Genomic DNA, 25,407 nt, shown 5'->3' with positions numbered 1-25,407 from the left:
AGTCGTTGGCCTAATGAGGCCAGTCAATGAAGACCAAAAAAGCTGTAATATGGGAAATAATTCGTGCAGTCACAATATTTTTACTGAGGTAGGAGGGAGTGCCGTGAACAACGTAGTAGAAACCCTGACCGGTGGGGGATGAGTGTGGGATTGGGGGTGCGATTTAGGGTCACTTTTCTACGTATCTCTTGAACAACTCGAAAACTACGGCCTCTAGCGAAAATGCTCCTAGTAAAACTTTAACTGAAGAAAATTTCCTACAAAAAGGTCCTGTTCGTTTTTCTGTAGGACTCTTAGTCTGCACGTGGCGAGGGAGAAAATATGAAACTTTCGCACCTGGTTTTTGAAGTCCAGATGTAGATTTGTGGGTTGCATAAAACGACATCGGTACGGGCAGATAAATCACTCTGTATATGAAAAGATTGTGAATACCAGAGGAAGAATAAGTCAAAACAGTTTGTTGGACGATGGAACTAAAGCAAATGGAACAGAGACTCACGGTTGACAGTTAATGCTGCAGTAACAACTGACTCTGAAAAATAAATTAATATTTATTTATTATAGTTTCTAGATCTCAATGTGTCACAAAGCTCAAGTCTTCAAAAAGGATGCTCTTTATTATTTGCACTTCCTCTTCCAGTCTGTGAAATTACAACGTTATCTCTTCTGCTTTCCTTGTTAGGGTTTCATGTCCTACCGTCAGTTACGTCGGCAGAAGTGAAGCGCTAGCTCAGTAGGTTATGATAGGACTTGGCGACCTATCTGCATGCGGTTCTTTTAAGAAATCTTCACGACATGCGTGTTGATTCCTTTAGAAAAACGCTTCACAAACGCAGAGAGATATGTTGAGAGCGGAATTAGAACAGCAGACTTTTGTCAAAATAACAAACTTACACTCAGTGTGCGTTCTGCTTGTTTCTCAGAGAATTCTCATGTTATGACGAGCTACGATGTCTCGGCCTGTCAGATGAGGATATTTAAAGTTTTAGACTGGAAAATAACACCTCGGTTACGGCCGAAGACACTGATTTTCCTTCTGCATCGTCGGTTACCGTCCGGATATCTTCATCTGGTCTGTAGCAGCTCATACTAAAGTGGCTTATTTCATCTGCAAACTGAACTTGTAAGAAATAATTATTTATGTGGCCCTGTTATTCCCCATAGCTTATAAAATCCCCTTTAGCATGAGTGCTGTATGTAGAGTATTTTTGACTACTGGCTAATTTCCTTCCCAAAAGTTTGAGCGTTTTCTCATGAGTTGCACGGTAATTTATAGTACTGTTTCCTACTCGGACTCAGTCCATCGTTATCGCTCAAAATATACGAATGTGTCACGAACCTAGCTTTAAGTCTTTCCCAATCTCTTCTATTATTTCTGCAACGTTCTTCTCCCTTCCAACTCTAAGGTGCAGCTCCTCTCCTGAGAGTTTAAATAAATATCGAAATTACTGTAGCTAAATGTCAGCATAGTTAACATAACTGTGAACCTATGTCGACAGATCACTTCTCTTATAAATGGAGGTTTTTCAAGTTTAATGTGTATATATTGGTGCTGCTCTAGTAGGGTATCTGTGTCTTTGAGGCGAGAAAATATATTTCCTTAGAAACTAAGTAGGACCTAAATGCCTACAAAAATGTGTGACGAAGTAAGGACGCCAATACATGGATTTCTTTGCTATTAACAAGCAATATATACCTCAAAACAGCAGGCCTCTGCAGTGTATTACGTTGTAACCATTAGCTTCCCGAGGACAACAGATCAATACACGAAGACCTCATGCATCAGAAATCTTTGGCGGAGCTGCTACTGGCTTAAAGTAAAATATTCCGCACAACAAGTGAGCGGTGGTGATACATTTTTCACGGTTCTCTGTAATGACCAAACTTTAATAACACACAGGCTCCAGGGCGCGCGCCTTGCCTTATGCATATGAAAACAAAAGACAGCCGGGGATTGGGAATTGGCGTGTCTGCTTATTTGTTAGACTCCCCGGATTATGCATCACCTGGTAATCACCCGTCCCCTGTCGTGGCCTCTCTGTGTGCCTTACACCCTGAAATATTTGCGTCGCTGACGTTTGAATTTTCGCCGCGACGCATCTCATACCGCTGATTGTAAAACATGCAATCTGTTCTGCTCCCCCTATCTGTCACCCTCCCCTCATTCCAGACTTTTCACTTCTTTCTTTCACAGACATCTTCTCCTCGACAGTTATTATCGGTTACCATTATTGTGTACTTTCTTTGTAACTTCATATACAATAATATACTATGCCTTTAATAGGTTCCACAACGAAACATTGTCTCGAAATTTGGTAGAAAATCCGAAGAAATTCTGGTCGTGTGTAAAGTACACAAGCGGTAAGACGCAGTCAATACCTTCGCTGGGCAGTGCCGATGGTACTGTTACCGACGACTGTGCCGCTAAAGCGGAGTTATTGAAAGCAGTTTTCCGAAATTCCGTCACCAGGGAAGACGCATGGAATATTCCAGAATTTGAAACACGAACAGCTGCTAGCATGAGTTTCTTAAAAGTAGATACCTTAGGGGTTGCGAAGCAACTCAAATCGCTTGATACGGGCAAGTCTTCAGGTCCAGATTGTATACCGATTAGGTTCCTTTCAGATTACGCTGATACAATAGCTCCCTACTTAGCAATCATATACAACCGCTCGCTCACCGATAAATCTGTACCTACAGATTGGAAAATTGCGCAGGTCGCACCAGTGTTTAAGAAGGGTAGTAGGAGTAATCCATCGAACTACAGACCTGTATCATTGACGTCGGTTTGCAGTAGGGTTTTGGAGCATATATTGTATTCAAACATTATGAATCACCTCGAAGGGAACGATCTATTGATACGTAATCAGCATGGTTTCAGAAAACATCGTTCTTGTGCAACGCAGCTAGCTCTTCATTCGCACGAAGTAATGGCCGCTATCGACAGGGGATCTCAAGTTGATTCCGTATTTCTAGATTTCCGGAAAGCTTTTGACACCGTTCCTCACAAGCGACTTCTAATCAAGCTGCGGGCCTATGGGGTATCGTCTCAGTTGTGCGACTGGATTCGTGATTTCCTGTCAGGAAGGTCACAGTTCGTAGTAATAGACGGCAAATCATCGAGTAAAACTGAAGTGATATCAGGTGTTCCCCAGGGAAGCGTCCTGGGATCTCTGCTGTTCCTAATCTATATAAATGACCTGGGTGACAATCTGAGCAGTTCTCTTAGGTTGTTCGCAGATGATGTTGTAATTTACCGTCTAGTAAGGTCATCCGAAGACCAGTATCAGTTGCAAAGCGATTTAGAAAAGATTGCTGTATGGTGTGGCAGGTGGCAGTTGACGCTAAATAACGAAAAGTGTGAGGTGATCCACATGAGTTCCAAAAGAAATCCGTTGGAATTCGATTACTCGATAAATAATACAATTCTCAAGGCTGTCAATTCAACTAAGTACCTGAGTGTTAAAATTACGAACATCTTCAGTTGGAAAGACCACATAGATAACATTGTGGGGAAGGCGAGCCAAAGGTTGCGTTTCATTGGCAGGACACTTAGAAGATGCAACAAGTCCACTAAAGAGACAGCTTACACTACACTCCTTCGTCCTCTGTTAGAATATTGCTGCGCAGTGTGGGATCCTTACCAGGTGGGATTGACGGAGGACATCGAAAGGGTGCAAAAAAGGGCAGCTCGTTTTGTATTATCACGTAATAGGGGCAGATATGATACGTGAGTTGGGATGGAAGTCATTAAAGCAAAGACGTTTCTCGTCGCGGCGAGATCTATTTACGAAATTTCAGTCACCAACTTTCTCTTCCGAATGCGAAAATATTTTGTTGAGCCCAATCTACATAGGTAGGAATGATCATCAAAATAAAATAAGAGAAATCAAAGTTCGAACAGAAAGGTTTAGGCGTTCGTTATTCCCGCGCGCTGTTCGGGAGTGGAATGGTAAAGCCGGCCTAAGTGGCCGTGCGGTTAAAGGCGCTGCAGTCCGGAGCCGCAAGACCGCTACGGTCGCAGGTTCGAATCCTGCCTCGGGCATGGATGTTTGTGGTGTCCTTCGGTTAGTTAGGTTTAACTAGTTCTAAGTTCTAGGGGACTAATGACCTCAGCAGTTGAGTCCCATAGTGCTCAGAGCCATTTGAACCATTTTTGGAATGGTAAAGAGATAGTATGATTGTGGTTCGATGAACCCTCTGCCAAGCACTTAAATGTGAATTGCAGAGTAGTCATGTAAATGTAGATGTAGATGCAATGGAAAATAATGTGCAAGTTAATGCAAAATGTATAGCCGGCATAAAACCCTCTGTTTCTGGGATCAGTTGCCCTGGACGGCAACCAGTTGTACGATGCGCCTGTAGCAATTTTTGTCACATTTTTCCTTCATTTACTTCGTTAGCATACCGTCAATTTTCTGCGTCTCCTAATGGCTGACATGCAGCAGCGTTAAATTATATGCCTGACGAATTATGTGGAGTGGTGTCAACGATGACCTACTTGGCTTCCGGAATAAATTACCTCTTGCAGAGTATTTGCTTTTTACACTGGTTGTTTCTATACAATAACACCTCTGCCACCCATATGTCTTAAAGGTGGACTGTTCAAGTAATAATGCTAACAATAATATATTATAAAATATAATCTGATAATAATAATATAATATTATTATTATTATCATTGAGAGACCCTACTCAGGTTTTTATAATACTGAGGAAAACACTATCAAATAGGCAATGTCATCTATAAGCTGTGCAACAATTTAGTTGCAAAGATGTTGATTATGAATTCTGTCGTCTTCATGTTTTTCGACATCATTTAATTAAGTGCTGAGATACCGGCAGTACACTCCCTTATCTGCCGGACTAGTCTGTAATTCGAAGCCAAATGCTGCGACTAATTTCGATGGCTTTTCGTACTGAAATACTCTGTTCTTTTCCGAGCGGGGTGTGTCGAGTGTATACCTACATTGTGTGGAAGGCTGTAATGAGTACTTTCGCATGCAGTGACGGGATGATAGAGAACTGTAAATGAAGAAATGAAGTAGGGACAGGCTTTTTGCTCTCGAGTGAAACAAGTAGGGCCTCCGCTATTAACGACTCCATCCAGCGGACAAACCACCACCCACAGTTCACATGCCCTTACTTCACGAATCACTACAGAGAGGTTTGGAGCTTGACCGAGACATTGCTCTAATTACCAAGTGCGGCAATACCTCTACTCTCTCTATCGGTCAAAATTCACTTATGATAATTTTCTTCATTACAGGGTATCGAATCAGCTACCTTGTCGCCAAGAGGAACCCTAATTAAGTGCATTAGCGACGTCATGTTCTCCACCACCTGAAGCACGTAAAAAAAGTCTTATTAACGTACGCTGCCTGACACAAAAAGCGAAGGAACCAGAAGGTGAGGTGGAAACGAAATGAAACATCACGGGCTGAGAGGTTACGTGGCGTAATTTCAGTGATTGTCAGCAGGAGCCTACTTATCACTCCCTCTGGCCTGGATGCTTGCGCTGGTTGGGAAGGCTAACATAAAGCTCCTGAGGCAAGTTGCGTCACAACTGTTATAACTGGTCTTTGATATCATTGACACTGGCGCTGGGACACAGTTGACAGCCGAGCTGATCCCAGAGATGTTCTATCGGGGACAGATCAGGGGATTTTAATGGTCACGGAAGTATCTCGATACCACGTAGGTCCGCAGCTCGTGGTCGTGCGGTAGCGTTCTCGCTTCGCACGCCCGGGTTCCCGGGTTCGATTGCCGGCGGGGTCAGGAATTTTCTCTGCCTCGTGATGACTGGGTGTTGTGTGATGTCCTTAGGTTAGTTAGGTTTAAGTAGTTCTAAGTTCTAGGGGACTGATGACCATAGCTGTTAAGTCCCATAGTGCTCAGACCCATTTGAACCATTTGATAACACGTAGACAATTCATAGACACGAGCCACATGTCGGCGAGCATTGTCTTATTAAAAATGGCAGCACAATACTGTCGCATGAGAGGTAAAACATAACAATGCCGGTTGTCGGTGACATACTGTTGTGCTGTCAGAGTTCCCTAAATCAGTTCCAGCTATGACCTTTAGTCATAACCGCCGGTTCTCCAAATCAAAACGCCAGCAGTAACGCAGCTGTGCCTCTCCGAAAAGTGGAAGAATAGGTCTTCCTCCTAGGACTCCGCCATACTGGCCGACAACGGTTATCCGGGTTAGCGCAGAACCGCGATTCATCGCTGAACACTATACGACGCCATTTACCAGCAGTCCATGTTTTCCGGTCAGTGCATCACTCCACAAGCAGCCATTTGTGTTGTAGTGTTAATGGCAACCCACGTATGGGACGGTAATTCCCCAGCCCGGCTGCCGTTAGTCTCCGACCAGTGGTGAGGGGTGACAAAGGGCGTTGCAAGAAGTACATTGCATGTTATTGGGGCCGGCCGAGGTGGCCGAGCGGTTCTAGGAGCTACAGTCTGGAACCGCGCGACCGCTACGGTCGCGGGTTCGAATCCTGCCTCGGGCATGGACGTGTGTGATAGCCTTAGGTTAGTTAGGTTTGAATAGTTCTAAGTTCTAGGGGACTGATGACCTCAGCAGTTACGTCCCATAGTGCTCACAGCCATTTGAACCAACATGTTATTGGATGGCAGATGCGTTTGTGAAGAGGTTACGATATGTTTGGTGCACAATACAGCGAACCCACCTTGTGACGATCAGACGTGGTCGACAGAATCCTTGACGACGAGTGTGGGCTAATATTCTGTCGCGAATGTCGTCGACGTTGACGATAAATTGAACTCTAATCATCCTTCTTCGAAGTAGCTTATCAGTCTGCTAATGTGAGCTCAATTTGTTCTCGAAATATCTCCCACGACGACCTTACGGTTCATTCAAAATTTTTCAACATTAATAAATGTCTTTTACGCCTTCTCCTTGTCGGTAACCATTGGTAAAATTCCTTAGTGATTATTTAAGTACAAGTAACTCAATGGCTGAGTGCATAGGACCACTTGTCACCCCTTCAGCCACAATATATGCCGGGAAAAATTGAAAAATCTCGATACCTAGTATCAATGTTTGAGCGGATTCCATGAAAATGCAGGTTGTTAGTTCCCATAACGTCTAAACTCCTTTGGAAAATTTTTCATCACAAATATTAACATGAAAGTCAAATCGTTTATATTTCGGGAACATAGAGCCCACTCTTGCTCTTTGAAAATGTTTGATATTTTTCTTTGATTTTTTGAAGTGTTTTCTAGAAAACAACACTCTGTTGTTTGAATTTCTCTTACGTCGCTACCACATACGACGGGGTAAGAGACGCAGGTCCAAAAACGACCAAGTCGAAAGCGAAAGCGAAAATCGTTCTGATACCTCTGATAGTGGAATATATACCGGTATTGTTATTGTTAAGATAGCAGGGTAGGCGGCTTTCAGAAGTGATAGTATGAACGAAAATAAGAAAAAAAAAGTCTAGTAAACATGGGCTCAAAAATGTTTACCTTAAGAGCCAAGAGCACTTGCTCATCTTCACTACAGCGACATATATTTCTTCTATTGAACAAAAGCCTATAGCTCCTAAGGTATGCATTTTGAAGTCCCTGTTTATTGGACATATTTCTTGTTTTGGTCCATATTACTTCCTCCCAAAGTATTGTAAGCAAAGGGGTTGTAGTAGAAGAGATGTGTTTCACAGTATTGAAGATGAACAATTACTTATAGCTCTTAAGGTATGCATTTTAGAACCCACGTTTACTTGCCAATTTTTTCTTGTTTTGTCCATAAAGACACCTCTGAAAGTTGTCGACCCAAAAACCTTGGCAACAACACTACTGGTACATGTATTCCACTGTCAGAGGCATCAGAACCACTTTCGCTTATTATTTCCGACTCGGTCGAATTCGGGTCAGGGTCCCTTACAAAAACATTGATACATTTTTCATTCTCCATTATCCTTGACAGACTGTAACATCATCCCGCAAGCATCTTTTACATGTTGGGTTATTGCAATATCCAGTTTTTATACAGTAGAAGTATTCAACGATACAGAAAGATTCCGATTTTAGTCGCAATCAGTAGTCTCATTACTCTCGTATTGTCTTGTTTGAACACTACAAATGATCCAGAATGAAATTTTCACTCTGCAGCGGAGTGGCAGAAGTAAAGCTGTGAGTACGGGACGTGAGTCGTGCTTCGGTAGCTCAGATGGTAGAGCGCTTGCCCCCGAAAGGCAAAGGTCCCGAGTTCGAGTCTCGGTCGGGCACACAGTTTTAATCTGCCAGGAAGTTTCACTACAAATGATAATACTGTAAAGCAGTTCTCAAAGCAACCCATTTTGTTAAGACATAATTCAATTTTGGCAGCAGAGTGTCGCAGAGGTATCAACGAAGTACTGCTGAGCATTTGCTCATCTGGACACAGGCAGTGTTAGTATTTGCTCCTGTTACTATAGGGGGAATCATCCAGGCATTCGTATAAAATGACGTAGTAAAACTGTAGAAAATTTAAAGTCTCGCAAGCGTAATGATGTTGTAACACTGCTGTCACTGAGATTAATGGAAACGCGAAAGCGGCAATATCAAATGAGAAGCAACACATGTAATGCGTATCAAATCAATTCGCTACGGAAAAACCTTAGTTTACATGTATTTCGCGTTGGTTTTTATCGTTAAAATCTAGTACCCAGTATAGAAAAAAGAACTAGATCATTCCTACTTGCTCGAATTCGACCGTGGCATATGAACCGTGCACTGACTCTTTCCGGGTCGAATATCGCTTATGAGCGCCTCACTGCGTCGTGCATGGACATTAGAGCTAATAGGATTTTTCTTGGACAGATTGTCTGACAGGACCGTGAGTCAGCAGACCAATTTCCATTATATTTACATATCAGTATCAGAACAGCCGGCTTCTTCGCACTACTTCATCGGAGCTTTCTATTTCACGTTTATCACGAAAAAGAATTCGACGCCCGAATTCCTTTGAAGAAGTGAGCAGCAATTGAATGACTTCCCCGCGCCCTCGCTTCCCCCAGTGCCACTAGGGAAGGTTCCCCTTCCACCGATGACGGTCAGTTAACGTCACACTTCATTTGTCATTGAATACCCGTCCGCAGCCGGCCACCACCTCGCGTTTCAGAGAGAGCCTGTGGCGCAGTCTCGCGGCCGGATGTCGCAACAGCGTTTGCCGCACCGCGTCTAGTGCCATCTGATGGCGGTATCGGGAAGCTGTTCACGTGCTACGTCAGGTCATACACCTCGAAATCGGTTCTGCTGGTTGCCGCAGTTAAGAACAATCGACAAAATAAATATTTGAACGTGCGTTTTAATCTAATGCGAGTAAACGAATATGTATTTGCCAGCATACAAGATTCGTCTTAACCGAAGCCACTTCTACTTAACACGGCTATGAGATATCCCGAGGAAACAGAACAAATCCTCACCCCAGGGCAGACGCCAAATGTCAAGATGTGTACAAGGAAAACGACCTGTCACGGATGTTGACAAATGAAGTACAGTGCTTTTTAAGTACCCATCTGAATGGGGAAACAAGAAGGGAAAACACAGCACTGGATGAGAGATGAAGTCAGAATTGACGCCTCCGGATATAAAGCGTCAGCTTATGGTAAGCAGGCCGATGCAATTTCCGTCCTTGTGACAGTGTGACGAGGAGAGGGGATCTGCTAAGCGAGTCGTTGTGGCATATAGCGCAAATCCGGCCGCCCTTATCTGCGCGCTATAGCTTAACTTCTCTTTCGACTCTAGCGGAAAAAGGGGGAAAATCATTTAGTGCGCCTGAAATGAGGAAGACAAAACTGCAATGTTTCCCGATATCACATATATACATCAAAAGAGATTTACCTCCCAAATACTCCAATTGACAGTAACAGAAGAAATATGATGTAAGTGGTAGTATTACTACAGCTATTTAATATTTTGTGTGTTCGAGAATGGTCTGTTTCCTAATAAGATACTACGCAGCTCTTCAAGGTTTCAATTGTTTTTCCCTAAAATGTATTGCAACTTCGTAGATCTCTCGCAGTGTCTATTATCTGGGAGTAACCATAAGAATACTTGTGTTTTTATGTACGTACGTATGCAGAGAATACTTCATAGACAGTTGTCTGTATGGTCGAGGAGACGGCTGTATACTTCCAGCTACGTCAGGTCATAGACCTCGAAATCGGTTCTGCTGGTTGCCGCAGTTAAGAACAATCGACAAAATAAATACAAATTTCCAGCTTCTTGGTTTGATTCCCTGGCGTCCTGATATAAATATATCTACCAACGGAGAAACCCTCAACCTTAAATTTCTATATACTACGTTTAATTTGTTAGATGATAGTTGCAGTATCTGTATGTATGTATTTACAAAGTGGAAAATATATTATCTCAAATATCAATCGTATTATTGTGTACCTAATTTTATACTGTATCACTGCTACACAATTAACAGTTTTTTTTCCCAAATTATTCTTATACTGTGGTCTAAAAAAGTGCACATGTAATATTTCATCTCTAATCCATTTTAAGTACGTACAGTTAACCAATAAAATAAATCCAATATTCGCTTCTTGCGTTACAGTGCACACTTAAATTTTCTCCTTCTTCCATTTATTTTAAGCTTCTACATGATTTCCATACTGCCGACCCGTGTAAAAGCAACATTATAATCAGTATGGGCAAACTGCATGGCTTTTGCACTAAGTTGCAAGCAAATCATTTTGAAAGCATCTGCAGCAAGTTCAGTTATAAAGAACGCGCATCACACAGACAGTTTCTTCGATAGTAACACACCAACAGAAAGTTGTGATTTCGACAGTACTAGCATTAGTTCGCACGTTCCTAATGAAAATTTTAATTCACTCATTGAATTTCTGGCTTCTAATTTCATGTATTTTAATTATCCTTAGGGAGCCTACAAACAATGTAGTGTCCACAGTACTATGGTCTTACCACTTCCAAGGAGAAATAAACTAGGGAGTATAGTAGAAAGCAGCTTAATGTGTCAGGATATCAATACAGGAATATTTATATCACGTTTAAGGCAGAAACAAAATGCATCGACGAAATTCTACTTAAACATAATAAAATATTATGAGGCGATATGCATATAAGTTATTGACATCTGTGTACACACGGAACACACAAGTAATCCGTGTGTAGGAGCTTAATTAAAAGGCACTAGAATCATAAAACAAGATACGGTGACAATATGCTACCCACAGAGCTTAAGTGCGGCGTTGGGTTGCTTGCTGCATAGAGGATGTTCCGTCATACTAATAAGATAGCTCCGTGTGGTATCTATACCAATTCCAGTTACATTACCTGTTTCAACATCCAGCAATCATCAGACAGAAATAGCACACAATGAGAACAAACACCAGCGTTAGCATATAAATAAGGCGTATCATATTCAACAGGAAGTAGTACTTAATGCATAGTTTCAAATCAGAACTTCAAGATCCGTGTCACAATCTGACAGTTATCAGTCTTATGTGACAAAAAAAGATGAGACTATGGAAACCTCGTCATTTATATGTAATGGTCGTTTTCTCGATTCTCCATTTATTTACATTGAATAGCGGTGGGAGTACATCGAAGCGGGTAATGTAACTGGAATAAAAAAGTTAACTGTGCCCTGTAGACAGAAATGGTAATAGAGGGTACAAATATTGTTACGGACTCATATTTAAATTTATGGTCACATATAACGTGCACTAAATACAGGCTGTCCCGAAGCTTCAGCACTGAAATAATAAAAATTATAGAGGAGCCGATACTCGGCACTTCCTGTTAAGGGACTAATAGTTGGAAACGATTATATTTAGCTGTTACTGTCACAAAAAACTTTTACCCTATAGCAACAATTTAATCTCATAGTCGTCAAAAGTGACGAATGCCAACCACATAGTTGGACAAGCGATTGACAGAAGTGAACTCTTGGTTTTGGATTTATTGTTTGCGCACGCTGCCTATGATACTCTCTCCGCAAAGTACTCTTTGAAGTGTGTGTGTGATGGGAAAATTGACGGGTTGTTACTCGCGAATCTTCTCCCACACGGTACAACACCATCTCTTCATATTCTACTGTGCGAACAACTCTATTCAAAACCCCGATTAGCTGTATGGCTTGAGCGAGCCAGTCTCTCAAAGTTTCTGTCCTCGGCGATAGGATGACGCCTACTGTGACATCCCTGTTCCCACTGAGCGTTACATCCTACTACAGCTTATATTAAGCGCACTTCTGAAGAACCAGGCATGTACTATGAACAACTGTCAGCTTCAACGTGGATATACTGCAGGTCGGACTGTGTATTGTTTTTCAAGGTGGCACCACAAATATCGCAGCGACAAGCAGTTGTTGCTTATAGAACACAAGTAGCTCGCAGATACGTGCCTCACACATACACTATCAGATTAAAAGTATCCAGAGACCTAGTATTGGACATTAATATGTGGTGAATTTTCACTCTGCAGCGGAGTGTGCTCTACCAAGCACTTGCCCACGAAAGGCAAGGGTCCCGAGTTCGAGTCTCGGTCCGGCACACAGTTTTAATCTGTAGGAAGTTTAATATCAGCGCACACTCTGCTGGAGAGTGAAAATTTCATTCTGGAAACGTCCCCCAGGCTGTGGCAAAACCATTTGACCGCAATATCCTTTCTTCCAGGAATGCTAGTTCTGTAAGTTTCACAAGAGAGCTTCTGTGAAGTTTTGAAGGTAGGAGACCAGGTACTGGCAGAAGTAGAGCTGTGAGGAAGGGGCGTGAGTCGTGCTTGGGTAGCTCAGTTGGTAGGGCACTAGCCCGCGAAAGGCAAAGGTCCCGAGTTCGAGACTCGGTCCGGCACACAGTTTTAATCTGCCAGGAAGTTTAATGATGGCTTGAACTCTATTGAGGACATTCACAATTAAGTGTCTAAATGTGTGTGTATGGAATGGTAACCTAGTGTTCCTCAAGAGCCAAAATCAGACAAGGTAGTGATAATGGAAACTGGGGTCTAGAGCGAAGTCAGCGTTCTAACTCATAAAAAAAAAAATTTTTTTTTTTGCGCGTCCATCCTTCCTGCTGGAGGTTTGAGGGACTTCGGTCGTTCACTTACGTAATAAAATGGAACACCTACAGACGTCCTTGCGATGTTATTTATTATATGACTACTTGGTTCGGTGCTTCAGTGCTACATCCTCAGGCCTTAACTGACGCTGAGGTCTCCAATCGTATACACGATGTTTGCCACTGATGAATAGTGTATACGATTGGACTTATCCTCTCAGTGTCACTTAAAGCCTGAAGATGGTGTACTGAAACACCGACACTGGTAGCCATGTAATAAATAACATCGTAAGGACGGCTGTAAGTGTTCCATTTTATTACATCAAAAAGATATTCTTCTGAGTTCAGGCCACTACTCTCAGCAGTCCACAGCATTTCAGGAATGTTATTGTCGACCAATATCTCACAAATGGTGATTTATGACAGGTTGCACTGTCATGCTGATACAAACAACTATCGTCTCCGAACTGTTTCTCTGCAGTACGACGTACACAACACAGCAAACTGTGTAATACCCTTCGGTATCAAGCATTTTGTTAAGCCCAGTAAGGAAACCAGACCCCAGCCACGAAAATGTCGCACACCGTGACACCAACTTTTCTGTACTGGAATGATGGCACTATACTTGATGGCAGCGACGTTCTCCAGGCATTCGCAAAACCCAAATCCTTCCATCGGCTTGCCACATGGTGACTCGTTTCGAGTCATCCACTGTCCAGTGCCTCGCTCTTTACACCACCTTTAGCTCAGCGTTAACTATATAAGCGAGTGGCTTATGAGGAGTTGCTCGCCCATTTATCCCAATATTTTTAACACCCTACGCACAGTCACTGTGCTACCTGAACTGTTCGCAGCACTTTGGAACTCGCGAGTGATTCCTTCCACTGATTTCATGCGAATTATTGTAACCACCCTCCGCAATGCTCGTCGGTACGTGTCCGTTAGTACGTGAGGTTTGAGTGGTCTTTGTCTAGCTGCGATTGTTCCTTCGCGTTTCCATTTCACAATCATGTCACCAACAGTCGACTTCGGAAACTTTAGAAGTGTTGAAATGTCTCTGATTGATTTGTTACTCAGGTAATGTCCAACGAAAAGACCACGCTCGAAGTCACAGAGCTATCATGCTGTTACCGTTTCTCTATTGGCAACTCAGTACTCTCCATCTCCTTTTATATTTTCATGTCCGCCTTTTGTGATACCTTATGGTCAATTCCGAAGTACAGATGGGTGTCCAGATGCTTCTGAGAAGAGAGTGAACTGTTAATTCCCAACGGCCTTGCCGCAGTGGTAACATCGGTTCCTGCCAAATCAATGAAGTTCAGCACTGTCGGCCTTGGCTAGCACATTGATGTGTCACTGTCCGGGTCTGCTGAGTGTGCAAGCAGGCTGCACTCGGCCCTCGTGGCGCCAATTGAGTATCTACCTGATTGAGAAGTAGCAGCACCGGTCACGAAAAGTGATAACTGCCGGGAGAGTGGTGTGCTGACCACATGCCTCTCTATATCCCTATCAGGTGACGCCTAAAATCTGAGGATGACACGGTGGCCGGTCGGTACCGTTGGGCCATCAATGCCTGTTCGGGCGGTGTTTTTATTTTTGTACTGTTCATTCGACACATGACGCTGCCTAAAATATTCGTTACCTACCACTGGTTGCTCGGCTCTTAGTATTTTGTTCAGGATCCATTGGTCTGTAAAATTTTCGCTCTAGAGGTTTGGGACACTCTGTGGAATACAATATGATCATCAAGTACAATTATTCTTTCCGAAGATGGCAGCTGTGTAACTTATGGCCAATAGGACTTCTTTTTAACCTTCGAGGAAGGCTTTCCACTAAGTTGTGGTGCACTGATGATAACATTTGTTTGCAATCTGTCTGCTACCATGCTTCTTGCTGGATTTCGGATTGACTGAGATTACAGAATTCCCATGCTGTACTGCGTTCTAGTGATGTTCAGATTGGGGATTTTAGCACTAGAATCCAGCAAATGCTCTTGCCTTGGAACCACAATGCAATGGCACTTGCACTACGGACAGGAGCATTAATACGCCAATACCGAAGCGGTCAGATTACAGACTGTTGACACATTGTGGGAAACACAGAGGAGGAGATTAGTGTTTAACGTCCCGTCGACAACGAGATCATTAGAAACGGAGCACAAGCTAGGATTAGGGAAGGATGGGGAAGGAAGTCGGCTGTACCCTTTCAAAGGAACCATTCCAGCATTTGCCTGAAGCTATTTAGGGAAATCACGGAAAAACTAAATCAGGATGTCCGGACGCGGGTTTGAACTGTCGTCCTCCCGAATACGAGTCCAGTGTGTTACCCACTGCGCCACCTAGCTCGGTTTGTGGGAAACATGACACTAATAGTGGACATATGGTCTAAATGTAGACATCATGATTGCTACGAATAAATTATTTGTGTTATACTGCCACTCGTCGTTGCGGCGCGTTTCGAGTGTATTTTTCTCATCCCTAGGCATTTTTTTTCCACACATCAGACAACAAAAGGCATTAAATTAGTCTTAAATCATATGTACGGTAACTTGTGAACATCTTCCCCTGTAATTTTGATGCAGGCATTATTTGCGGGGAAATGGTTTGACACTTTCTCGCCCTCCCATCACCTACCTCTTCACAGATAAATTACTATATCAACATTACAGTAGACATAATTTGTACAGGGTGGCCTACGAGAAGTAGCACATTTTCATTTAAAAAGGGTTCAAATGGCTTTAAGCACTATGGGACTTAACATCTGAGCTCATCAGTCCCATAGACTTAGAACTAGTTAAGCCTAACTAACCCAAGGACATCACACACATTCATGCCCGAGGCAGGATTCGAACCTGCGACCGTAGCAGTAGCGCGGTTCCGGACTGAAGCGCCTAGAACCGCTCGGTCACTCCGACCGGTCTGATGGACAGGAACCGTCGGACATTGCGGAGGGTGGTTGTAAAAAATCGTAAGAAATCAGCGGAAGGAATCAGTCTGACTTTCAAAGTGCTACCAGCAACCCAGATAGCACAACACTGTTCTTGTGGAGCTAAAAAAAAAAAAGTGGTACAGTGATCGAGGAGCTTCTCGCAAGCCACATATTCGTGTAATCAGTTCTAATAGACGCTTGAGGTGGCGTAAAGATCGACGCCACTGAACAGGGGATGACTGACAACGAGTGATTTGGCATGATGAATGATGCTACAACCTGTGGCAATGAGATGGAAGGGCGTGGATTTCGCGAATGCCTGGAGAACGTTTCCTGCCATCATGTGCAGTGTCGACAGTCAATTGGTGATGTTACGGTAAGGCCGGCCGTGGTGCCCTAGCGGTTCTAGGCGCTTTAGTCCGGAACCACGCGGCTGCTACGGTCACAGGTTCGAATCCTGCCTCGGGCAGGGATGTGTGTGATGTCCTTAGGCTAGTCAGGCTTAAGTAGTTCTCAGTCTAGGGGCAGATGACCTCAGATGTTCAGTCGCATAGTGCTTAGAGCCATCTTATCTATGTTTATGTTACGGTAAGGAGGTGTTCCCAGTGGTTAGGTTGTGGTCCCCTAATAGAGCATAAGAAAACGCTACGTGCGTGTGGATATGAACACATTTTACAACATTTTGTACTGCATACAGTAGAGGAACAGATCGGAGATGATGATTGCTTGTATCGGTATGACAATGCACTCTATCATACGGCAGCATGTGAGGCAATTATCTGTGGACAATAATATTCATGAAAAAGAGTGGTCTGCCCAGGGTGCCGACATGAATCCAATGGAACACCTTTTGGGATTCGTTAGATTGTCGACTTCGCTGTCCAACATCGCTACCTCATATTGTACAGGACAGTCTAAAGGTTTACACAAATGCCTTAGTTTTTCCTGAGTGATAACTGTTCATGTAACTTTTCTGGTTGGTTAGTTGGTTGGTTTGTGGGGTTGAAGGGACCAGACAACAAAGGCCATCGGTCCCTTTGTAACTTTTCTGAAGTCGCCAGTTCACATAGCTATCATTATTAGGAGACCTGCGTACTTGCAATGCCTGTGAGACTTTGCTGAACTTGGAGTCCTCAACAGTCATGGCCATCAGTTTTTGAGTCGTTCCTACAAAAAGCGTCTGTCATTATAACGTACTCGGCTATCCAGGAACATCTGACCTCACTGTATTTGTCAACACAATTATTTCTGCATGTCGAGACGGCTAGGAGATAAATGTAACATTTACATATTACCGTGTCCAGACCAACTCTTCCTCTGGGGGTAGTAACAATCTCATGACCTTATTACTCAGCAGTGCTGTGCAGCGGGTAAGACATTGGAATAACACGGGGGGATCGGGTCAAATCCCAGTCCAATGTTTCAGATTTAGGTTTTTTCTTCCCCCCCTCCCCCTCCGCCCCTAGATTTCCGAAGGCAAACACTGGATGGTTGCAGTGAAAACGACACAGCCGACTTCCTCCCCAGTCCTAAGGTGAAGTCATGCCGGTGTAACGCTTCCTTCCTGCAGTTCGCAACATACAACCTACGTTTTTAAAAGACGTAGCTGCCTTTCGTGTAGACTTACAGCTAAGGGCATCAAAACAACAGCCTGACTTACTTACAAGGTGAAATTTACATTTTAATCGAGTAATCCGTTTTGAATCTTAATACAGCGTTCATTATAGGAGCAGCACTGAGCGAGCTGGTGAAACGGGTGAGACGTAGAATTCGATTTCGGGAGGTGTCCCAGTGGAAGACACTCAGCTCGTATTTGAGAGGAGGGCGGTCAACAACCACGCCCGGCCATCCAGAATTAGGTTTTCCGCGATTTCCCTAAATCATATGAGGTAAATGTTGGAGAGTTTCTATTAAAAGACCACAGCCGATATAGTTTCACATCCCTCCCAAGTGCGAATCTGTGCCCCTTTTCAGTAGACCTCGTCGTCGAAGAGATGTTAACCATAACCTTTCTTACTTACTCACTGCGGCGATCGAATCCCTGTATGGCTATCCAGGTTAACGTTTAACGCAGCCCCCTAAGCCACTTAAGGCAAATGATGGAATGATGACTCGGCCGGTTCGATGGATTTCCTTCCACATTCAGAAGAATGCGAAGGATTGCATGGGTAGATCGGAAAACCAGTGCAGAGGTACTTAATGGAATTGGGGTGAAAAGTAATTTACGGCTTATCTTGACAAAAAGATCGATTGAAAGGACGCATACTGAGGCATCAAGAAATTGTACGCTTCCTAATGGTGGGAAGTGAGAGGGGTGAGAGATACAGGAGAACAACCTGTGGAGGGAGATGAACGTTTGACTACAGTAAACTGGTTGAAATGGATGGATGATGCAGTAGTGATGCAGAGATGAAGAGGTTTGTAGAGGCCAGATTAGCGTGGAGAGATGCGTGTACAATTGACAAACACTCGTCAGCAAAGCAAACAAGGCTAACGTCCCCGAATCGATATTCGCATGTAAAGCACGCATTGCGATACATCCTAATGACAACGCTATCCGTGCACGAAGGGAAATGGACAGTGTTGGGTACGGAGATACAGAACCTAACCAACGGGAATAACGTACAGACACCTTACATTACTCCCAAACACTCAGGAGAACGTTGCTACTGCTATCTGCGTGCAACACATCCTTCATCCTGTAGACAAAATACAGGAGCATAAACCCTATATGTTTCTCTCTTCTGACATGTCTTATCTTCCTTACGGCAAATTCTCTACCATTTAATGCTGGATGATTTTTCCCCCCCCTCCCGTCTCTCTCTCTCTGACCGAATGTCTGGATGCAGCAATTCAGAGACGCTTAGTCGTAAAAACTAACGGAGTACATGAACCATCGAAATACTCTGGATTCATATTCAAAAAAGAGGGGCACGAGTCAGCCTATTCCGATGTATTTTATCCATATTATCACTGACACCATTTGTGTCAAATGTTGGCATGTTTCCTTAAAGAAAGCCACGACCCTGTTTCTTTCCCCTCCTTGTCGGATTTACGTTTGTACTCTACTCGTAACGGTTTCGAGATCGACGAAAAGTAAAAACCTTACCTTCCTTCCTCAGAGAGGTCCAGGGTTCAAAGCCCCATCTAAGTTTCTCTCGCGGATTCTTACATCATTTCAAAGTAATGCCGATATGGTTCAATGAGGAAAGCTGGGGCAGTATCTTGCCCGTACAAGCCCAGATCCTAGACCCCGGTGTCGTATTTTAAAGTCTCCCTGCCTTTCATACACTCCTGGAAATTGAAATAAGAACACCGTGAATTCATTGTCCCAGGAAGGGGAAACTTTATTGACACATTCCTGGGGTCAGATACATCACATGATCACACTGACAGAACCACAGGCACATAGACACAGGCAACAGAGCATGCACAATGTCGGCACTAGTACAGTGTATATCCACCTTTCGCAGCAATGCAGGCTGCTATTCTCCCATGGAGACGATCGTAGAGATGCTGGATGTAGTCCTGTGGAACGGCTTGCCATGCCATTTCCACCTGGCGCCTCAGTTGGACCAGCGTTCGTTCTGGACGTGCAGACCGCGTGAGACGACGCTTCATCCAGTCCCAAACATGCTCAATGGGGGACAGATCCGGAGATCTTGCTGGCCAGGGTAGTTGACTTACACCTTCTAGAGCACGTTGGGTGGCACGGGATACATGCGGACGTGCATTGTCCTGTTGGAACAGCAAGTTCCCTTGCCGGTCTAGGAATGGTAGAACGATGGGTTCGATGACGGTTTGGATGTACCGTGCACTATTCAGTGTCCCCTCGACGATCACCAGTGGTGTACGGCCAGTGTAGGAGATCGCTCCCCACACCATGATGCCGGGTGTTGGCCCTGTGTGCCTCGGTCGTATGCAGTCCTGATTGTGGCGCTCACCTGCACGGCGCCAAACGCGCATACGACCATCATTGGCACCAAGGCAGAAGCGACTCTCATCGCTGAAGACGACACGTCTCCATTCGTCCCTCCACTCACGCCTGTCGCGACACCACTGGAGGTGGGCTGCACGATGTTGGGGCGTGAGCGGAAGACGGCCTAACGGTGTGCGGGACCGTAGCCCAGATTCATGGAGACGGTTGCGAATGGTCCTCGCCGATACCCCAGGAGCAACAGTGTCCCTAATTTGCTGGGAAGTGGCGGTGCGGTCCCCTACGGCACTGCGTAGGATCCTACGGTCTTGGCGTGCATCCGTGCGTCGCTGCGGTCCGGTCCCAGGTCGACGGGCACGTGCACCTTCCGCCGACCACTGGCGACAACATCGATGTACTGTGGAGACCTCACGCCCCACGTGTTGAGCAATTCGGCGGTACGTCCACCCGGCCTCCCGCATGCCCACTATACGCCCTCGCTCAAAGTCCGTCAACTGCACATACGGTTCACGTCCACGCTGTCGCGGCATGCTACCAGTGTTAAAGACTGCGATGGAGCTCCGTATGCCACGGCAAACTGGCTGACACTGACGGCGGCGGTGCACAAATGCTGCGCAGCTAGCGCCATTCGACGGCCAACACCGCGGTTCCTGGTGTTCCGCTGTGCCGTGCGTGTGATCATTGCTTGTACAGCCCTCTCGCAGTGTCCGGAGCAAGTATGGTGGGTCTGACACACCCGTGTCAATGTGTTCTTTTTTCCATTTCCAGGAGTTTATTTCAATTTACTATTTCAACATTTCAATTCATTCTCGTACTAGTTGTTGCTAACTCACTGCAAATATGCTGTTGTATACTCAGTATCGATCGCGAACAGTTTGATTAGCTTTGATTAGTCTTTGAAGTATACAATAAGTACGTCTTCGGATTCCCGTTCAGGTTGCCAATCAGATCGCTACCCGACGCGGTAGGAAAGCTGAGACTTGAGCTTGAATAGGCACTGTTGTCTTCCGTCTTGTAGAGAAAGGTTACTGGCCGTCGGTTTGTGACGTGGAGAAATGTTCATAAGCTGCGTGCAGGAAATGTATGCATTCTGTATTACATTGTTGGTTTCCCGAAGAGTGCTTAACTAATTTCTTGGTTCACATCGCGAAGTTGTGGTAACTTTCATGTCTTGGACACACGTCCTACGTTTGTACATTGGTTACTTGTGTCTTTGTGAAATGAGTTCATTTTAAGGGCTGGTACAGAATCTGATTATTATCAACGCATATAGACTGTGGTACAGTTAGTATGTTACTAAGTTTTACTTGTATTCCTGAGTTATACGAGTTAACATTCAAATGTTCTTGCTGTTCAGTTTTCCTTCTCATTCACATTTCTGTTTGAACAAACTATTGCGACTCGTACTCTGCAGTCAGTATACAATCGCACGATACGGAAAGAACCATTTGGCTTCAGTAACTGATAACATTGGCACTTGTTTCTTACTGGAATTCACGTTGAAACTAACATCAGTCTCCTTGAATATTACACACTCCGTTCTTTGAATGATTTTCAGCAGGTGAAGTAGATCTTGACGCTGATGCAGGGTGCAAAGACGCCGTGCTTCACTCTACAAATGGATTATATGTTCAATGCAGTATATATGAGTGTTGTTATAATAGATTGGGGTCCACATCACCAGCGTACTGAACCTGGCACTTCTGTACTTGGTGAGGTAACTGATACGATTGCTCATGTTCACTTAAGTTTAGTTCTCTTTTTTTTTTAATGACCACTGTAAACCGCTGCGTTAGTAAAATAAGTGTTGTCAGTCAGAGTAATTTTTTCTTATTTCCCTTCAGATCGCGTTACTTAACTTGATATATGGCTCGAAACATTGTACACGGGAGTGCATAATTTTCAAATCAGGACATATTCGGACTTACTTTCACAAGTAATCCCACTTCTAAACCTTACAGGAGCTTTATAAGATACCGAATTGTATCTCCTTATGTCGCCGTTTGTGTGCTCATATACAGAAAGTGTAACACTTCAGTTTTTTGTGTGTTGCGGAATATTACCTTCAGCAAAAGTCATCACCCACATGTGGAGTTTGTTCGCAATGCATAGTGGTGACTGCTGTGTGGAAAAATCCACTTGGTTTAACGCACTCATACAGGAAGCAGGATGGCGGTTACAGTCATTTTCTTGGGAAAAGTCGGTGATGACAAATTTATTTTTTCATAAACGAAACAGTCTAATGAAATGACGAATGCACTTCTCTTTTTTAGACAAATGTGGCGCTATTTCTAGCTGGTGTAGGAAACCCAGTATTTAAAGATTAGGCAACTGACTATGTCTGAGACATCAAAGGAAGTTGTAAAGAGACTTCGTGTAGAACATAGATAACCGACATTATCGACGAAGAGCCACAGTTTTGACATTATTTTCCGTCCTTCTAAATCATTGGATCGGTTGCTGAGTAATGAACGTAAGGCTGAAAAACGAGTAGTCTAGCCTGTTCAGGATCTCGCCATTCCCAAATAAGTCGCTGGCTGGTTCTTGTGTTGCGCTGCGCTGTGTTTCTAGAGCGACGGCCGACCGCTCGTTACACTTGGATCCCCTCCATCATCTGCCATCTGCCATTATGGAACCAGTTTATCTGATAATGACACGTCTTATTCGGCGCCAGTATAATTTTGTCGGGTGCAAAACATACAAGCCACGCTTCAGTGACAAGAAGTCCGAATATTCCCTTGCAGGGCCCGGTGGTGGCACTTCGCGGCGATTTCAAGTACAAGTTTCATTTTTCTTCTGCGTGTAATAACGTGCTCAATTTCGTGCAGCACGACGAGACGTGATTTTAGGTGTTATTAAGAAAATATTCCAGCAGTATCATCTACAGAGCGTCGACAAAACAGGGGAAACACTTTAACATGACAAATACTTTTCTATGAATAACATTAAGGCATTCATGTTTTGCGATGTTGGAGCTTAATTTTGTCTCGATGGATTCGTGTCATAGATATGAGTGTACTGAGATACGGCAGTAGTGGCACGACGTACACAGTGAGGTGGGCTAGCGATATGCACTTATACAGATGGCACTAATATCGCGTCCACAAGGTATAAAAGGGCAGTGCATTGGCGGAGCTGTCATTTGTATTCAGGTGATTCATGCGAAAAGGTTTGCAACCTAATTAGGACCACACTAGGGGATTTAACAGTTTTTGAACGCGTAATGGTAGTTGGAGCTAGACGCATTGGACATTCCATTTTTGAAATCGTTAGGGAACTGAATATTCCAGGATGATTCACAGTGTCAAGAGGATGCCGAGAATACCAAATTTCAGTCACTATCTCTTAGCACGGACAACGCAGTGGCCGACGGCCTTCACTTAACGACCGAGAGCAGTGGCGTTTGGGTAGAGTTGTCAGTGCTAACAGACAAGCAACACATCGTGAATAACCACAGAAATCAATGAGGGGCGTACGACGAACGTATCCGTTGGTACAGTGCGGCGAAATTTGTCGTTAATGGGCTATGGCAGCAGACGACCGATGCGACTGCCTTTGTTAGCGCCACAACATCGCCTGCAGCGGCTTTTCTGGGTTCGTGGCCATATCGGTTGGACTCTGGACGACTGGAAAACCTTGATTGGTCAGATGAGTCCCGATTTCAATCGGTAAGAGCAGATGGTAGGGATCGAGTGTGGCGCAGACCCAAGTTGTCAAAAAGGCGGGTAGCGGCTCCATTATGAAGTGGGCTATGTTTACCTGGAATAGACTCAGCCCTCTGGTCAAAGACCATTTGCAGTCTTTCATGGACTTGTTTCCAAACAACGATGGAGTTTTAATGGATGGCAATGCGCCATGTCACCGGGACACAATTGTTCGAGATTGGTTTGAAGAACATTCTGGACAACTCGAGCGAATGGTTTGGCCATCCAGATGGCTGGATATGAATTCCATGGAACGTTTGAGGTCAGTTCGTAATCCTGCACCGGTAACACTTTCCAATTATGGATGGCTATTTGATCGTCCTTTATACATTGAGGAGAAATATCGTGTCGGACCACGTTTTGCACGGCGTAGTGACGAAACTCAAGGCCGCTCAACAAGTCGTTGGAAGTTCCCTGCAGAAATATTGAGCCATGCCGGCACGATGTTAGGAAGTATTCTGTTACTTTCGTCGCCTCAATGTACAAGGGGGCGATCAAAGACTTTCCGTTCAAAGGCCGTACTGTCCAGAATCGATATGCCAATCACGAAAAATAGAGATGAGCACTGAGACAGTCATCCCACCGACGCACCAGGTTGAAGCTACCCGTTTCGTAAAATACAGTGAACTTCTGGGTGAAGTAGTCCGTAACTACCTGATGTACCCCCTCGTTCGATAGGAATCGTGACCGTTCAAAGCCTTTTTTATCCCTAGGACTCTAAAGGGTTGAAAACACAAATTGCTAGTAAACCATCGCCGGCCTCTGTGGCCGAGCGGTTCTAGGCGCTTCAGTCCGGAAACGCGCTGCTGCTACGGTCGCATGAACGAATCCTGGCTCGGTCATGGATGTGTGTGATGTCCTTAGGTTAGTTAGGTTTAAGTAGTTCTAAGTCTAGGGGACTGATGACCTCAGATGTGAAGTCCCATAGTACTTAGAGCCATTTGAACCATTCGAACTAAACCATCTAAATTTTACTACTCCATATTTTAGTCAAAGGGTGTCATAATTTGGAGTTTATTCACTAGTTAATTACAATCATAAGGTCTACAATGGCATGTCACATACAAAATAAGTACAAAATGTCCTATTTTACATCGTATACTAACGATACCAGATCGCGGGGAACGGCGCGTTGGTACCAACTACAACCGTAAATTTTATGAAGGTACAGTGATGTAGGGTTAAGGGATAAGTTGTGATAATCAAATAGGCAGAGATCAGGAGTATAGGGCGGGTGGGCTAGTGTGTCCAACGTGAGTTGGCGTAACTTCTGCGTTACGACATTTGCGATTGGGGTCGTGCGTTATCATGATCAACAAGCACCCCTTGTCACGCACAATTCCACGGTGGCTTTTGACAGACATGCTCCTCCATACACATTCTTCGTACTCCGTCGCATGTCTACTGGTGTTTGTCCTTCGGCAGCCAAGAAAAGAATAACAGCGCTTTTGTCCTGTTTGGACGCATTTGGTAATAACGCTGCCATAATTCACGTTTCCGCATTTACGGCACGCACGTTGGTAAGACGCGAATGCCACACTAATCCCTTGCATACATGCCAATGTATGAGGTAGTGGAAGCCAGAGGAGAAAAGATTGGACTCACAGTAAATTAAAATGAGACTAAATGTACGATAACGTGCAATTCTTAGGCCAGGACATCGAATGACCCGTATGGCTGTAACAAATGTTTTAGACAGTGAGATACTTTAGTTATCTAGATAGTGTTTTCTTCTTCTTTATAGCGACGGTATTCCGTATCGCCATTGGGTCGAAACCCTAATGTAATTG

This window comes from Schistocerca serialis, chromosome 3 (genome assembly GCF_023864345.2).
Source record: "Schistocerca serialis cubense isolate TAMUIC-IGC-003099 chromosome 3, iqSchSeri2.2, whole genome shotgun sequence".
In the NCBI taxonomy this organism is placed as follows: Eukaryota; Metazoa; Arthropoda; class Insecta; order Orthoptera; family Acrididae; genus Schistocerca; species Schistocerca serialis.
Note: the sequence above shows the minus strand (reverse complement) of the source record.